Raw genomic sequence first — 17,374 nt, 5'->3', positions numbered from 1 at the left:
TTTTTCATTCAGTGTTTGTTGGAATATTTATCCAACTAATGTGCGGTGAAATCATACGTTCAAATCCGGCGAAACAAGCTCGGCATGCCGACAAGTCAAACACAAGAGATTGAGAAATTCGGCCTTCCTAGCTTCGGCAAATTAATAGTAGGAGCCGCAAGGTGTTGCTTTGTTTGGCACGGCTCTCTGGGTCTACAAGGAATAATTACAAAAACACATACTGGACGCTGACTGATCCAACTCAGTCGGAGGATTTTTACGCTAAGCTTATACTCCCCTCGACATGAAAACCAAGTTAACGGGACATTTCTTAAGTTTATACCCCGCTTTCAGGGATTATAGGTTACACCTGCCCTCCTCGTCCGTACAATCACTACATGAGTCGTGCAAGTTTTATGTAACGTGCAATTACAGCAGCGCAATTATAATGATTAAATAAATAATGTTGAAAGAACATGAAAAAGTGACGTTTTCGCCAATATTGCCGTGTACACGTCAATCACCGACAGTTTCATTTAGTGTACGTGAAGATACACGTTTAGTTTCTTTTCCTAAGAAAATATGGCTTTAATATCTTCATGGATAAAATTCTATTTATATGGCCTCTTTATAACCTGAACAGGACACCTTCATTTTTAAAGTTTGTATGATTGTACACGTTTCTAAATTAATGCATGTTTTATGTTTTATGCTGTGCTACGCATGCCAAAAAAACTATTTTCTTTTAACATGTAACAATGCACTTCCACGGTTAATACAGACATGCCAATTAATATAAAATCAAGTCAGCAGTTATTTTGTTTGCCAAAATTAACTCGCAATGACAGACGCTTAAAATAAAACGTTTTCCTAACCCATGAAATTATTTCCAGTTTACAATAACAGACACGGTAATGGGAACGCGTGTGGAAACTTACCAATGATGTGTCAATTCCTAAAATAAAACTCCTTTTAAGAAAAAAAAAATTTAAAAAGAGACAATCCAGCCACTGGAATCTAAAAACTGAAAATATAATGTAACCGTAAAAATAAAATAAAACCACCCAAACGACGAAAAGTGTTTTTTCTCTCCGTTTTACTTGTGTATGTCACAATTAGTATAGCTCTGCCGGCAAGTTTAGGCAGTAAAAGCACAGTTTACAGCCCTTACTGCATTTACTGCTCCACGCTGATAGCTGTCTTGAGCGACGCGGACAAAGCAATAAGGTGAGAAACTGCGCTCGGCTGCTGCGTTTAAACCGAGTATGAAAGCCCCAATAGATCCATAGGTTGAAAAGCGGGCGAAGGATACTCCCCATTAAAATCAATTCCAGACTTTGAAAACATTGCTCACAAGAGCCCCGTGGCTCATAGTCGAAACCGCACAGAACGAGAGAGAGAGAGAGAGAGAGAGAGAGAGCGGAGGGAGAAAGATTGAGAGAAAGGTGGAGGCAATTCACAACTTTACCATCGAGTCCATATTAATTCAATTAACATCAAAACAGCGCTTGGATCTTGTATCCTTTCCGTGCCGTCTTGGGAGATAAAAAAAAAGATAGAATGCCTGAAATCATTAATAAAACCTAAATAAAAGTGAAATTTATGTACATGTTAGAAAGGAAAGCGTCCTACTGGAATATTTATATTTATAGATATGTAGTCTGTGTTATTGTAGTAACAGGGAAACCACAGTTCCCCCCCCCCCAAAAAAAAAAGTTACAAAAAACCGTGGAGATGTGATCGCGGTAAAACGAAAGACGACGTAGATCGTGTTTTCACTGGCAACCATATGGCGCTCGTAAAGAGGGCACGAGACACGGCACTTGTTGAAACGGAGTATATGGCGCTTAGAGGCACGGAGAAACTTTAAGGCCGACCTGATTCATATTACATACTTTAAAAAAATATAAATAGGCTTCTGCATATGAAGTGCACGCAGGGGTATGACTCGACAGCCATTAATGGGACCACAAATGATTTTTCTCCCACACTGTTGTGTTTCTTGAAAACATTAAAGGTAAATAAAATTATTTACAATTCAGCCTCACAAATTCACACATTTTGAAGTGTTACATGAATAATGTACACACTTAGGATTTGTGCCACTTGCTATGCTTTGAACCCTGGTTTTAAAGAGCAGATTTACAGGAGGCTTAGATGCATTAGGTCATTTTGACCTACACAGTAGACTACTCCTCAAATACTGTACGCATCTAAACAAGCGAGAAGAGAGATGGCAAATGTGGCCAGCAGCAGCAGATGGAAGGTATTAAAAGGACAGCATTGCAGGAATCAGAAACACCCAGCAAGTAAATGAAAAGGCAAATCATAAATATAAAGCTGAAGTTAATGCACAGTTCAGCTGTAAGTGGCCTGAATGAGACAAGAAAATCTGTTTCTTGTCTCTTTGAATTATTGTCCCACCCCCATTCTGTCACATTCAGTTTAAGGGCAGAACGGATTTTAATGCCGTTGATTGTGGAAGTGACAGAGCAAAAACCTGGCTATCAATCTCAACACCTCCTCTATATCATGCATAGGGGACAGAACACATTCCTGCCTTCATCCCCTTAACTCCCCCCTCAAAATTTCGTACCATCTATCCTGGGTGTGTGTTTTTGAGGGCCTGTACACAGTGCTGGATTCCCTTGACTCCATTTTAAGAAGATCAACATTCTTGCTGTATTTACTGCTCAAATTGCTCACTTGGGATCGGACCTTAAATGGAAAATATCGCAAGTGCTGAGCGATCGCTCTCCTCCATGTTGTCCACCAGCAGGGACTGGGCCACGTTTAGGTACATTAATTACCTCACTGTACTGGCTTTGATTCCTACATTATCAGAGGCCAACCAACAAAAAAAAGGTGCTTGGCCTTGTACACACAAACACATGCCGAGTGCATGTATGACAGGAGTGGAAGAGCAGAGGGGGCTTGGGGTAGGGGGCAGAGTGCTAACCGCCCGCAGCCCACCTGCCTGCTTGCTAAATTATGGCCCCGCGCTCAGCGCTGGAGATTCGCTCAGAGGAGGAGGCCTGAATTTCACGGCGAGCGCCGTAATCCACCGACAACACAGGAGTTATGGGATCGACAACAACGGATTTCCTGACGGTCTGGGGACTCCTAATTTACGTCTCAGCTTTCGCTCCGTTCACTCTGTCTGCCGTCGCTGCCTCTGTCTGTGGTTACGGAAAAAAAAAACAGGAGAATATGCCCATCTTTCATTTTCATTCAGATCCCAGATCTCGCACACTAGAGATGTAGCTCTCCTTCATTCTTAGCAAAACTGCGTTTAGTGCTACTCCGCTATGACAACTTATGACCTATTCATCATGTAACCGCAGCATCTGAGATCCAAATGCATCCCACTGAGACATGATGGGCAAGTGAGTCCTACACAGATGGATTTAGGTCACTATGCACCTCATCGCTGCAAATGCAGCATATCTACGCCAAAAACCTTCCGTCTTAGGTGTAAGTCCTGTGCTTTTGGGGGTTTCATGCTCCCTTTTCCTGTAAAAGCATCTTGTTTGTGCCTGAATGCTGGGATCGCTCACAATAATCGAAACCTTGTTTCTGCATGAATCATTAATGAATGTTACGTGTTATGCAAGCACACGAGGGGGGGGGGGTTGTCTTCGCCTTAAAAATTCAGAGGCCCAGTAGCCCGTGGGGAGACACCAGCGCTGTAGAGATCGAGGCGGCGCCCCTTCCTGGTCCCGCCAGCTGAGGCCGAGGCTGTGCCACACCCCGCCCCCCCCCCGTGACGGGGGTCACCTGCGAGAGCTCCACAAAAGGGACCCTCTCCTTCAGCGCCACGGCAACCGTCCCCACGGTGGCCTGGAGCTGCCGGCAAACCACATCGCTCTGAAGGTAATTACATAAATCCATAAATAACGACCTGATCCAATTTGCATGCGGCTTTGTGGACGTCTCCCTCCCTCACACACCCTGCCCGCTTCAGTCTCCCGCCCTTACACCGCTCTGCTTTGCCAGCAAGATAAATGTCAGCGGTCATCCTGCGCCTGACGCACCCCCCTAAATTAGCTCCATCCATCACGGTGGTGCAGCAGATTCTCAGCCTTCCTCCTTTTATCTTTCCAGGGGAAGCGCTCCAGTGGAGCGCACAGTCCACACATCCGCGCGCTCCAGATAACCTGCCTGCCAGCAGGTGGCCCCGCCCCCCCCTCCCCGTGTACCGCCATTGCCCATGCTGGCGGAGGCCTCATCTTGCGTCCCAAAAAATTAGGTACCGGTCTCTCCTGGTGCATGTCCCGCCGCTGGCGAAACAGAGGCCAGTCACTCCGGAACAAAAACCAGGATGAAACAGCCACGTACGGCTGGACATGCTAACACTTGCACATGCAGCTGTCGAGAAACAGGTCTTCGCTCGCTCCCTCCACACCGTGTGCGGCTGACTCTGCGCTGGGGCGCGCCTCGCTGGCCGTGTTGCGGGGGGGGGGCAGTAATTCCCCCCATTAGCCGGTGGTACCTGTGCGTGCTACAGGCTCAGGACGACTGACACGGAACCTTCTGGCAAGAGGCCCTGATCCCGGTTTTGTAAAGTTTTCACAACTGCAAACGAAGCAATGAAATACAAAACACCACATAAGTGTAATAAATAAAAATCATTTATCTATTTTTTTTGGAAATGTAAGTATGATAAATCTGTAAAAACAGTTCATGTATACATGATGTGTGTATATGTAGTGTATAATCTGTATGTATATGTATGTATATATATGATACATATTCATATGTCTGAGATTCACCTGCATAATGACTATCAACATGGTATTAACACCTCAGCAGTTACATGGCTGTCCGCCATGCTGATCTCTGCGTGCTGAAACCGCTCTGTTAGTCACATTTGTATGCATTTGCAGTGAGGATTCTCTGAAATAGCTTAACACATAACCCCCCCTCTCTTGGCCACCACTTAGTCCAGCCCAACAATTGATCAATTGCATTATAAAGCCGCTCTAGGTAAGAAGTGATGGGGGTGGGGGGGGGGGGGGGGGAGATGAATTTGTGTCGCTGGAGCAGCACCCGGGGCACGAACAGACTGTTAAACACATCTGAACACTCGGGAAAGGTCACTGGAATAAACAGGTACAGTCTAAATGCAATTTAGTTTGAGAAAAGACAAGTTAATTATAAACCAGGCTAATGGGGGGAAAAAATCATACTGAATTCACAAACAGCAAAACTGCATCTAGATACTGACCAGAGAAGTAATTAAAAAGGTCTAATATGCACATTGATCATGATCAAGCAACATGCAATTATTGTGTAACATGTAATACACACACCATATAAAAGTCAATCTTGAAAAAAGCTGCATGTTATGAAATGCTAATACATATGCATTTCAAGATCTAATCCCTTAAATCCAGATTGAAAGTCCAGGGTCCCTAAGCACATCTCCACAGATTATCGCTTTAATTACAAGTGGGGACAGATTAGGCTAAAGCAGAAAGAGAAAGAGGCTTCACACACTCACTTGCTGTCACAGAAACTTCAAGCTGAGCAATCTGCTGTCCTTTTGTGTTACTGCGCTTGGTTTTACTGAATTGGTTTAAGTAAACAAGCTCCAGGCTGTGTCTTAAAAGGCCCCTTGTTTGGCGCCTGGGTTCCCCGCCGTGGACGGCCCTCGTGAAAACGCCGGCGGCCGGCTCTCGCCCCGCTCCATCTTTGGCTGCTCCGCCGCATTCGAAGGCAGGCCGTGCTGCTTTGTGCGGAGGCAGGCCGTGCTGCTTTGTGCGGAGGCAGGCCGTGCTGCTTTGTGCGGGGAATTCTGCGGGTAGAGCTTCCCTGGGTGGAGTGTGCCCTCTTGTGACCGCACTGGGGACCTTCTTCCAGTAGCCTTCTGCACGGCTGCGAGACAGCCTGCCAAAACTGACCGATTCTGGCTACGGCCCGCTGGCGGACACCGTGCCGAGAGTGCAAGACTGCAGTGTCCTCCGTGCCTCATTTTGATGGGGTTGCTATTAGAAACAAATTAAATAATAGATCATCCTGAACTATAGGTTGTAATTTAGGGAGTAGGGTTAGCATTTTAGATATCACTATGAAAAATAATGAAAAATAAAGGATGTCCAAGCATAATTATCATTTGGAGGGGTAATGTGCAGATGCTGAAACTTATGGTTTATCAGTTGACCAGAACAATATTACTTTACACACGTGGGGTAGGATGGCCTGGAGAGCTGAAGTACAGCAAGCCATGGGCATCTGAAGTTTCAACAAAGCATCGCAGGGATCAGATGACGAATAAAAATCACAATACAAATTTTAGGCTGGAGTTCTCTAATTTAAGGGAAATAATCTAAAATAAAGTTAATTGAATCGAACTGGGTTATGGAACAACAGAGTGCCTGTTGCTTTAGAGGATGCTGGACAACACAGTTTGGAAAGAGGTTTCACTGAACAAGTTGTGGAAAATACATTTTAATCAATGGGAAGAAATACTAGATAAATAAACTTAAAAATACTGAAAAATCTTAAAAACAACAGCAGCATTGACTAGATTGTTATTGACTGCCATGTAATGCACTGGCATCCCATCCAGGGTGTACCCCAGCCTCGTGACCCCCTCCCCCAAGACTTTGTATGGTGTATATTTGTGGGGTGGAAGATGGACAAATGAAAATATCAATAATTAATCAGCTAGGATTGTGCTACAGTGCAAAACATTATCCACACATATATTCATCTTCAAATTGCTTGTCCAGTACAGGTTCACAGAAAGCAAGCATTTTTTTTTATTAATATGAAGGTGTGTCTCTTAATATGTCCTTTCAATACAAGGTGTTATGCCTACAGATCAGGCCATTTTGATTTTAAATCACTAAACTGTTCTGGAACCACCTATACAGTGCTTAGCAGGTGGTGCTGTAGCCTAAAGCTTTCTGAATGTTTTCCAAAGAAGAACGATGCCAGTCTCTGCAGCACTTTCATCAGAGATGTTCCGCCTGCCGGGTGAAGCAGTCCAGCCCTGATTGCTGCCGTTTTCTTTGTGCACGTGCAGAAGAGAAACACCGCTGTACAGACGGGCTGGCAGCTTCCAGCGCGGCGCTTGCAATGAATCGGTGACCAAAACCATAACAGGATTATTTGGTTGTTAGCTCAGTGTAAACTTCAGAATATTTAAGTAATTTAATTAGCTTTCATGTCACAATGCTGTTACGATGAGAAGACAGACCTCAACCACACCTAAACGACTCTGCATTTATAGCGGTGCAGACCACGTGACTAGCAGATGTGCTGTGTAACTGCATCGTTTTATTTTAATGTAAATAAAAGGCACGCAAACAAGTAATGTGCTGTTTATTAAAGTCCTGCCTCTCACAGATTGCACAAAATGTCTTTTAGGAAATTGACGTTTTCTCTTGAAGGTCTGGGGAAAGCAACAATAGTGTTTTTCATCAGAGAGGAATAATGACAATGAAAAATGGAATGTCCCTCAGAAAAAGAGCTGGAGTGATAGTTTTATTGCATTGCTGTTTGGGAGAATGTTTCATAAGATTCCTCAGCCTCTCCCAGGGTTTCCCTGCAATGCATCTTTGTCCGACATGCATTTGCTTTTCGTTATGGCTGACAGAAGGCTCGAGGCCGGCTGCCCACTGACTTGCGGTTCCCCCATCAGGTTAGATGATGGTTTAACCTGAAGCTCTCGTTTTCAGCCACAGGACTGTGAGTAGAAGAAGAGATGGGCAGTGGCAACTCACTGGCTGCATCCTGCCTAAAGCTTATGGCTTCCAGCCCACCCTCCTAGAGGAATCCCCTTAAATATCGCCAGGCCCGTGCCCGTCTCTGCTGGTTAAAGTAAAAGAAAACCAAAAAAATCTAAGCAAAGTGATAACTGGCGGAGCCGGAGAGAGCAGCTGCAGAAATACATTCCTTTCTATGCATATCTGCCGTTTATATTAGACAAAACGCATGAGCATGTTTAACTTTCTGACTGACTCATCTGAAGACGGGAGATCATTCTGGTAGCATCACATACACACTCACTCACACACGGTTACCCACACACTGGCTCAGACCCTGGGAACAGAGTTCAAAGGCTTTCTCATAAATCAGAGTGGAAAAACACTTAATGATGGCTTTTCCCTTTGCGGTCGGGCCTCGCTCTCATGTGGCCAAGGCCCCTACATCACCACGGATGGGGGAGGGGGGAACGGAATCACTTATTTATTAAGGCTATTGTGCCACCCAGAAACCAGGTAGGTCGATTCCTGCACAATGATTCAACGCCCCTGATGGCAGGGTAGCCATGGCGACCTGAATCACTCGACGCGCTCACCTACCCAAAGGGCCGGCCAGGTATTCCTCAGCAGGAAGGGAGAGGCAGTCATGAGCCTGGAGTCTCCTGGACTTCCTCACACGTCTGAGGAATGAATCCAGGCTGGGGAGGGGGTTGGGGTGGGGGGCTTCTTCTACGTGTCACGCAGCTGCCCTGAGTTCCTGCACCCACGGAATGGTTACTGTGAAAGATGGCACCTGGGTGGGTCAGGGGGAGACAGGGGGGTTACAGTGTCATGTCGGGGCAGGGCGCCCCTGCGCGGGATCCCACCGCTGCCTCCTGGAGGAAGGGTGAGGGATTCAGGTGCAATTCTCGCGGTATTTATACGTTCATTTGCGAGGAATTTCGGAGCTATTATGCTAAAGTGCTCCCATCTGGAGTCGCTTTGCCAGTTCCCACCGGAGTCTGGCTGAGCCGAGATTTAGCGTGACATTAGACACAGCGCGATACGGGGCCGTCGCGTCAGGCAGCCACGTCTCTACTGCTGGCACGTTGTCTGGCACGCTCCATTACTCTATACAGCCGGCGTCGGCACACAAGGTCACAGGACACGAGGGCATGTACTAATTAACAGCCAGCCGTAATGGCAGTTCACAGTGTCAGAGCATCGACATTAAGAAAGGTGCTTCCATTACCATAAAGATAATGAGATGTGGCACTGGGAAACAGTGGCGGAGAATTTCAAACTTGTGACTCGGGCGATGATAAGACAATTAAGGGCACGGTAATTAACAAGTCTCCCTTCAGCAAACATCCGTCCTTTGACTGAGGTGTTCGCTATAGAACCAGTCAGAGACTCTTGGTATCCCCAGAATGTGCTGGAATATGTCTGCCTGAGTCTGAGCCAAACCATTTAGCGTAACTGTGTTGTCTGAAGGCTCATCGTCTTGACATCCGCACATGTCAAAAAGCCAGATGGGCTACCTCAGCCTTCATGGAATTGACACTCTAGAGACAGCTCTTCCCACCAGAGGGCAGCATTGGTCCAGGGGACGGCTCTGAGCCACACTTACTCTGCTCGGTGACAGTAGTGCTTCTCATTCCAGAAAAAGATCAGCAGGTGATAAGGTTAAAATAGAGCCAATAAAACTAGAGCAACTAATCTATAAATGTAAGTAACGAAGCGAGCAGCAGGGTCAATTTAGATGGAAGTATTAAGGCCCCATGCACTTATAAATGCATATATATATATATTCTATCAAGTCATTCTTTCCCTTGCTAGAGTCAAAGGTGCTGCAATACAACTGCAACTAAGCCCAACCAACTAGTCCAAAGTTTTGAGGGTGGCACTGCATGGATCAGAGGAGCAGCTGGTGGCTGACCATGCCCTTCCAGTGTGCACCAGTGCTCCCACATCAAGCGGAAAAGGTTTAATATACATCTATTCAACAAATACTTATATTAACAAGGATTTCAAGAACTTCATGACAGAACAACCCTCGTCTACAGTCATCTTGTGCAGACATCCTTTTTGCTTCATCCAGCTGCATGAAGGTCAAACTATACATTTTTCACGGATTCGTGCTTATTTTTCTATTGTAATGTCTGACTTATTAACCCCCTGCCCCACAGTGTGTGTTTGGTATGTTAGTTGGACAGCAGCACCTTCTTATCGCAGCAGTCTGACAAAAGTGAAAAGGGGCTCAAATAATTAGTCAACAAAGTGCTTTTGAGTGGTTCTGAACTTCCGGGCTCGTCCACTTAATAGTGACTCTTTAATGGGATCATAACCTGCCCATTTAAATAGACCAGTAGAATCAGCAAAGGATATCTTTATCTAGGGGGGTCAGGAGCCTCTAACTTACAAAAACAGGAAAGGCCGCTGAGTCTTTGAAGACGCTCAGCAGAACGGCACAGAAAATGATTAGCTGTTGAGTGCTACGACATAGCCAGCGCAAGCCGCCTCCGAACACTAATCCCTTAAAACAACCGGTGCCTGTTGAGGGATGTCTATATGCAGCGATCTATGCTCAAAAGCCTCCGAACTGCCCCCCCACACGCCCCCCATTCCCTAAATCTCTTCAGCCCCACACACTGCCCCGAGCATCCCCCTTCGCACGGCTCCCATTTGCCATGCCAGTGACCGTCTCCCGATTGGCCGATTCCCTGGGGGGGGTGCGGGCAGCTCCAGGTCTGTCGAGGCACCTTGATTAATTCCTGAGGACAAAGGACGTCAGCCTCCCCATCGGCCACTGACACTAATAAATCCGACGGCTTCCTCTAAGGTGTTCGGAGGTTACTCCAGGAATGCCCCCGCCTATTGTGCGGGGATCTGTTTTTGGTAACCTGCCACCGGCATGCCGGCCCCCTCTGCACTCAGCCCCCTTCCCGGCACCCCTCCCTCTCCTCACTATGTGCCCTTGTCTCTGGCTCTGAAAAGACCACCTCCGTTGAATAAGACAGACAGCCCGGCGTCAGAACATCAGGTCTAGCAGTCTATGTCAGGCTGGACACAATGGGACCAGTTATTTTCACCTGTTCAGCCCCCTCTTTGTGCCAGAGGGAAAAAAAAATAGAAGGAAGTGCTGCACACTTTCCCTTTCTTTTTGTCCTCCTCTCAGGAGTGCAGTGAATGCGGAATCATTTCCCACAATGCAACTGAAAGGCAAAGTTGCGTCGGCGCACTCTGCCTCCCAAAGGCTTCGCCGCAGGTCTGAAGCAGAAGCTGAAGCAAAGCTTCAAGGCACAAGCAATTAGCTGGGTGGAAGTGAAATTTCTATTGTGGGAAAAATGAAAGGGAGCAAATTAAACGACACGTCCCTGGCGCTCCCTTTAAATCCAGAAGCCTGCAGTTTGTGAGGTTTTGCAGCCGTCTGCGCTGCATGTTGCCAGAATGAATGGCTTTTGCAAAACTGAAGCCAAGGCGGTGGCCGTGTCGAGGCAGGCGGCTAACCCAAGACATGTCAGTCTGCAAGCATGAGCCGAAGCCGTCACTTTACACCAGTGTAAATTACACAAAACTTAGAAGAATTTTGTCCCGGGAAATGTTTTTAAATAAAGACACACTCCTAATAATATAGATCAATTTGGATGCATTTTTGAAAACCCATATTGTACAATTTAAAATTAATTTCAAATGGCAATAGCCTGTGAGCCTGAACAAGACAAGCTGCTGAAAGATAGATGGAAGGAATTATTTAAATCTGAAATATACAGTTAGGAGATATTTTTCAAATTGAAGTAAAATCCTAGAGACATCCTAGCACTGATGTATGTTTATGTCGTGGAATTTCCACTTTTACATTTTTTTGTGCACTACTGTGGTATATTTGTTTTTAATGGAATTTGTTTACCGGTGATGCCTCTATTAATTAGCTACTCACAATTATCTGATTTGCAGCTACACTCTGCAGGTCTAATTAAACCTTTGGTATTTAATGACATATAGGTTTAAGAAATTTAAACTAAGCTGTTACATGTGAATACCTGATATATTCTGATGTGTATTGTTCCATGTAGCTCTTATGTATGATCAGTCCTGATGCTATTTTGAGTAAATCAAAGCAAAAAAGAATGTTGTTACTATATAAAATATCTTCAGAACGACATACTGAAATGTAAATTAGCACAACCCTATTAAGACACGGAACACAGGCAGGTGTGAAACCGGAGTGGTAACCATGGAGACCACATTTCATGAATACATGGCCAGTCCGAGGGCTAATGAACATTTCCGCCCCTTTTCACACAAGGCCAATTAAGAGTCTTTATTCACTTTTGTCGGTTTCATTCTCCTCACTACATTCTCCATTCATAAGGCAATGAGATGTTAACAGAAACCTTTTTAATTCCCTTATTTTTGATAGGATCTGTGCACAGTTTTAAATAACTCGGCCAGTGTTGTTTTAATTACCTTGCACATATTTGGCCAATGATTCTAAAGAAAGGGTGTAAAGAAAGGGTATAAAAGGCGCTATTACAGCACTGCCCCCACCCCCTACCCCCCCCCCCCAATTTCAACGAGTTCTGTAGACAGACTGAAAGGCAAACTTGGGCAGATTAACACTTCAGATACGGGTGATGAGTGACTGGTTAACAGATTCTAGCTACTAGCTAGACTTTGCATGCTTTTTAAAAGCTATACAGCAGGGAACGGGTAGGTGCTGCGTCATTAAACCTCAGCCGTCTCTTGCATATCACAAGCGTGCATGTCACGGCGCATGTCTGCATTAAAGGATGTGCAGCATTGAGATACCAGGCCCCCATGCGTGCAAACTCAGGAGCATGGACTGCGCTCCGTCTGTCGAGAAGCCAACCAGGCAGAAAGTTGCAAGGGTGGCTAGGGAGTGACCCTATTTTGAAAGGCGTTCACAGACCACCAGGCAGCCGTCAGCGGACCACACACCCCCGCTCAGACACCCCCAAACCGCAGCCAAAGGCAGGGCGGAATTCCTAGGGAGCCAATCAGATGGCGTTCAAGATCGTAGTATTAATCACCGTGTGCTCTATTGCATCTAATACCCTGTCTTCATCAATAATTTCCTTTCTGCTGAGTCCTGCTTTATACGTGCTGCTATTTTGCATCAATTTCGGTGGCTATGTATCCTGTGTCAGTTTGTCTGGAGTTCAGATCACATGTGACTGTGTGACTGGAGACGAGGGAAGCGAGTAGAGCAGGACACGGGTCTAGACACCCATGGCAGCATCTTACCAGAATCATCTGCATGATTTACCGGCAAATCACAGATATTCGTTTAACTAATAGAGTTGGCTGACGGAGCTTTAAAACACCGTCGAGCTTTTAAAAATAAGGCTGGAGTGTTTAGCGACATAGATGCTGCATTTCAGCAATAAATATTCAAATCTGCATTATTTTAAAGACATCTAAAGTGGCATGAAATGAAAAGTAACACTGTTTACTGTATTGTATTATTGCATAACAACCATATCTACCAATCAAGGAACTCTTAGTCAGGGCCACAGGAAGGCAGATATATAAAGAATAAATCCTGCAGGAGATGATGTCCATATGGCAAAAATGTGGATGAAGTGTTGTTCGATTGCAAGGATATGCTATCGACATGCCACTGAAAGAACAGAGTGCATTAAGCTAATGTATACGTCAGGCCATTATGCCAATCCCTGGCATGCATGTTCTTTCAAACACACAGATCTGTCGACTTGATCCAATCAGACTGAGCCACTTTATGCACTCCTTTTAATTTGAAAGGAGCGAAACAAAAACTCTTTCAAGCTTTTGCCTTGAATTTCAACAGTAATGGGGGGAGAAAAGTGGCAAAACCCTTTATTTGAAAGTTGGCACGTCAAAGCCAGAGGAAGAACAAAGACGGAATTTTCCAAATCAGCACATAGGTCAGTGCAGAAACACCTTCTGCGGGATGTTAACTGGTAGGGTACAAAGATTTCTCTCCTGTCTGATGAGCATGTGGTTTGAGTTTTTGAAGTGTTTTTGATCTCAGGACGAGGTTGAACTCCATTACATATCAAACGCCGTTGTTTACTGTAGCTGAAACATTTGCCAAAGTGACACCCTTGACATAACTAACAGCTTAAGAGACAAAAGCTGACGCTGGAATATTTTGAAACAATTACTGCCTGGAATTAGTGGAGGTTCCAGGCTCGTGATGAAAAGCGTTTCCGTTTCAACAATCTTCAAATGTCTTCAAAGTCCGTTTTTTTAGTAATACATGAAAAACAGGAACAAGACCCATGAAATAAGAAAATACAGGTGAGGCAGGTGATCAAAGTAGCCAGAACAACTCCATACACAAACTAATCAGAAGGGCACAAGTTGATTCCTCTGGCAAAAAAAATTGCTTTGACATTCTGTATCAACACCAGTGTAGGTGGTTTTCTATGCATGTTCTTTATGTATGAAAATATTATGTGTGTGTTTGTACCAGTTAACATTCATTCAGGTGTATTTCCTGTCAGCATATGATTTGTAAGAACGGTGGGGTCTTCACATAGGCAACACGTACATCATGTGTAAATAAAGAATTGAATGCCTGAGTATTACAGTAAGCATAACTGAACTGATACGCTTTGCATACATTTCACTATAGGAAACAGTTGAAAAGCCTCCAGCTCACCCAGTAAGCACTGTGGAGTGGTGTGCAACCCAGCAGGCTAAGACTCTGTGCCTGCGATCAGAATGTTGCTGGTTCATATCCCAGGGTTGGCAAACTGATGCTGCCATTGAGCCGTTGAGCATAAGGAAGGTTGTTCCATCGCGGGACACTAAGTGATAGGAGTGCACAAGTGGGGGCTGGAGGTTGTTGAGTAACTGGAAGGCACACATGCAACCTTCATTGGGACACAACAGGAACTTGATCTGTGCCCACACCTGTAGGAAGCTACCAAATGCACCACTGTGTTACCCACCAATATGATAATCACTGATTATATAGAGCCCATTATACAGAATGCCAATACCCAACTATAATGGCATTTTTCCTTATCTCCTAATTAGAATTGCATTCTGAAGGGGATTAGCTTCTCACCCGTTTTCAACAGGTATTAGTAATATCAATTAATTAATCGCAGTCCAAAGTACATTTGTTTGTATTCTGAATGTATCCAAGCAATTTAATCATTCGATGATGTTTCATCTGACCGCATAAATATGGTAGCGACAAAAAATGAGAAGTTAACACTTTTTTAAAAAAGCACCTGTTTTCGTTCAGTGATACTGCGACTTTCTCGCCTGGGAATATTAGAGCTCAGACTTATTTTATATATAACTCCAACTAGGATAAAAGCTTGTCGCACCCGATTGCAGATCAAAAACCTTTTGCAGTTTTGTTGGGTAAGATTGCCCCGGTTCGCTTACAAACCTAGGTCAGAACCACGCACGTTTGATCTATTTGTTCCACCTGAAGAACACAGTGTGCAGCAAATTACTTAAGACTTTCGTAATTATGCAATAAACGAAATCCATTGGCCTGACTATGAACACGCACACGTCTCTTCTTTTTTTCCCGATTCGTAGAGTTTCTCACAATAAATCTGTTCCGTGTTATAAAGCATAAGATACAAAAACTGAGCTTGGGTTTGTACTTAATCTGTAAAGCACTAAGAAATGTAACTTGTACAATGGTGATCAGAGTGCTGAGCACTGAATAACTGCACACGTTATTCAAAGCGCATCCCTGTAATGCAGCATTCAAACCGCAATGACAGGTGCATTATATTTGCCTTTGTCTTTCTTCAAAAAAGTAATCGTTCGTGCACGGAACTGGAGGCTAGTCTTGCCATGGCGGGACATAGGCCTACCCCCCGGAACGGCACAATGGCGTGAGGAATTTCAATGAGGACTTTCTTTCTCATTAACTGCAGTCGTTAATCCTGGTTAATACTATATCTACTTGCATCAGTCTATGTGGTTACAAAATAGCTGCTCATTTTAGCATCACTTTATTTGATTTTACATAAATTTCCACTGTCGACATGTTTAAGCAGCACATAAAACGCAAGCCGAAGCCTTTGATAAATCAACGAACTTGTAAACTGCGATCTATAAATAAAACGCACCAGTAAGACTATAGACTACTAGTAGGACATCGTAGAGCTCTTCGTTTATTAAAAAAAACCTACAGTATGGTTTAAGATATTCACGTAGCATATGAATTATTAACATGTTCCTTTTCAGAGAAGTCATGAACGTTTAGCTTAGTGGTTACATTATTGGCATCCTTAAAGTCTGGAAAGAAAGGAATTCGAGCATTTATTTTTCTGCGTACTGTCTCACTGGATATTCCTGGCAAGAAAAGGATTAACAGAAATTGCTCCAACTGTTTGATGCGATGAATCAAAAGAGGGTGAACCGGTATGATTTTTTAAAAAGGCACTTCACGGGTTAAGGGTCTCAATTTAGAAGCGGACCACAGAGTAGCACTCAAAGGTCGTCTGTATCACCGTGAGCTAAACCCTGCAATAAAACGTCGATCTCTAGGGAGCATGAAAATAGTTTATTAACAGTTTGTCGTCCCCCAGGCACGCAGGGCAGTAACACAAGATGCAATGCGTGCCGAGATCAAATGAAAACATACGATTAAATAAAACATAATAAGCTAATAAAAAGGGGTTCTTCTCCAGTTGGGTATCTAAGCGCTCCTTTCACACGCTGCTGATAGTTATACGCCAGGCTGAACTTGAAAAGGTTACTGTGTTTCCCAAGTGCTCCATTCTGTCCAGTCGAGAGGGGGCGGCTGAGCGGCGCCTGGGAGTCAGCGCGGAGCGTCCAAAAGCCCGAGACATCGTCAGGCGAGGCAGACAGCGAGGAAAGCGCCCCCTCCCCGATTGGCACGCTTCCTTTTTCCTTAAACAAATCCCTCCAGTTTTTTTCTGTCATAAAAACCACACAGCAAGTGACAAAACTAATAACGATCACAGACCATAGGAACAGAATCGCTAAAACACGCACATGCCATTAAATGCGCTTGAAATGAATTCTTAACTGCCGCTAAATGACGTTGATCCCTGTAAAATAACTAACGTATTTTTAAGGAACAATTAAAGCTCAATTGAAGTAGAGTCCCTGCTGGAATGAAGTCATGCAATGTTTCCATTTCTAGCAAACCAGTTGCGCCCTTGTTTTGAATAACATTTTAATTGCCTATTTCTCATCTTACAGACTAGGCCTACCCCTCACTCGGTTTTTAAATTAACATTGTCTACTGACGTCGTCGTTATAGGCTAGCCATTGTTTCATTTGTCCAAACCGTGTTTTCAGTGCATGAAATCGTCTCTGCATTCTGTGCTGTGTACAGAGTAACGGAATGGATAGCGCGTATATATATCAGAACATATGGGTCACTGTGACTATTTCATTTGTAAAATATACTGAGTGATGTTGCATTCAGGAAACACTGAGAGATGTTGCTTGATTCAACGCGGCACAGTGATTTCATGCGTCCTCATCCGCTGCACCATAACTGAGTCACTGCTCGGTTTCTGTGTTTGCAGTGTACGCAACAGCATTCATCGGGCATCACGAGCTGAAAACTTTAACACTTACCTTGATTTTAACAGCCCCTTCAGTATCAGCATCAACCCCCCCCCCCCCCCCACTCCCCCGCTCTTTGAGGCAAACACAAACAAGTTAAGCAACTAGTTTGACAGAAG

At 44.6% G+C, this 17,374-nt stretch overlaps 1 protein-coding gene across 2 annotated transcripts in view; it reads right to left on the bottom strand.

Moving 5' to 3' along the window:
* ntn2 (netrin 2) overlaps window positions 1-5,693 on the bottom strand; it is a 46,852-nt gene extending 41,159 nt beyond the window's left edge. Inside the window, exon 1 of one of the 2 annotated variants that reach the window (XM_023819159.2) lies at window positions 5,483-5,693. The gene's annotated coding sequence lies outside the window, so the exon portion shown is untranslated. Of the gene's footprint in view, window positions 1-917; window positions 1,382-5,482 lie in introns of those variants that run through there. The other variant, XM_023819158.2, reaches the window with a different exon arrangement.
* Between the last annotated feature and the right edge of the window lie 11,681 nt (window positions 5,694-17,374).

This window comes from Paramormyrops kingsleyae, chromosome 5 (genome assembly GCF_048594095.1).
Source record: "Paramormyrops kingsleyae isolate MSU_618 chromosome 5, PKINGS_0.4, whole genome shotgun sequence".
NCBI classification, from domain to species: Eukaryota; Metazoa; Chordata; class Actinopteri; order Osteoglossiformes; family Mormyridae; genus Paramormyrops; species Paramormyrops kingsleyae.
Note: the sequence above shows the minus strand (reverse complement) of the source record. Positions and strands in the feature narration are given on the sequence as shown.